Below are 1,296 nucleotides of genomic sequence, written 5' to 3'. Positions count from 1 at the left end.
TGTGTGTGTGTGTGTGTGTGTGTGTGTGTGTGTGTGTGTGTGTGTGTGTGTGTGTGTGTGTGTGTGTGTAAAATAGAGAATGAGAGAAACCAATAGACTGAAACATAACAAAAGTTCACACACCAGCTGGGTCCAACACTAAACATACTGCAGGACTTTTTCTAATCAGATGGCAGCTAAGCATCGTCTCAAAACCCTGTATACCCAAACAATATCGTCCTTTTCTCTATTACAACCCAGAACAGAATAAATAAATACAATTTTGATTCATTGAATAGACTTTAAGTCATATTAAAGAAAAGGAAATGATTCCCTTTCAGACTCACATTGTCATATTTAGGTCAAATTTGCAGTGTGACGGGCTCAACAATGAGATTCAAGAGCTATAGAGCAAGGATTGAAAACTGAATAAAACCAGGCTCAGTTTGTTGTAAAATCCTGGCAAGCCTCTTCTTATTACTCTAAGCCACCACTTAGGACATTGGCTGCCTGCCAGCAACGAGCTATAGTAATTATGGGCTCTCATTTAAGAAAATTTCAGTAAGATGGATGAAAGCTATCAAGTGGGTTGAGAATAATATGAGCTCAAGTTTTGCGACTAACAAGATAACAGATTCTCCTCTGTCTTGGTCAAGGTTGAAAGAAATTAGTGGAAAACTGTTCGGGGATCAATACTATAATGGAGGCAGCAGTAAGAAATGCTTGCAACCTGTTTTCACTTGTCTTTGTTTCTTTCTAAGACTAATAAGATTAGCTCACAATGACCACTGAGATGGTACTGTCTTTTGTTTTGCTGCTTTCTTTAAATTGGCACAAGGTACATGTCAAATGTTACATTTTGTTTAGACTACACTAAAGAGGCATGTCAAGCTTATACTGTCATGTCAAAGAGAAAATATGCTAGTGTGTGAGAAACAACAAATATGACATCACAATCTATAACAGTAAGCACTATGGATGCTGGTGTGTTTCATGAAAACAAAAATCTGATATTCTGACAGGTATTTGATTAGGTGGCAATCATGCTATGCTTCTGAAATGTCAGCGTAGTGCTCAAACATGCTAATGGGCTCTACATTAGTCCCTTTCTGGTAGAAAAGTAAAGCCCCAGGTGCACCAAAAACCTAATCTGCACCACATCTAAAGATCGTGCGGTGTCCCTCAGCTGTGGCACGTCTGTAATGCTCTTCAGTCTAAGTCAACACTGATTACTCGTGACAGCAGTGACTACCACACTATGTCTTCCATCAATAACAACCCTCTTCCTTCATCCGGATTTCAGCTCAATAAATTCAC

This window comes from Pundamilia nyererei, unplaced genomic scaffold, assembly GCF_000239375.1.
Source record: "Pundamilia nyererei isolate P.nyererei 1_Seehausen unplaced genomic scaffold, PunNye1.0 scaffold00068, whole genome shotgun sequence".
NCBI classification, from domain to species: domain Eukaryota; kingdom Metazoa; phylum Chordata; class Actinopteri; order Cichliformes; family Cichlidae; genus Pundamilia; species Pundamilia nyererei.
This window is presented reverse-complemented; position numbering follows the sequence as displayed.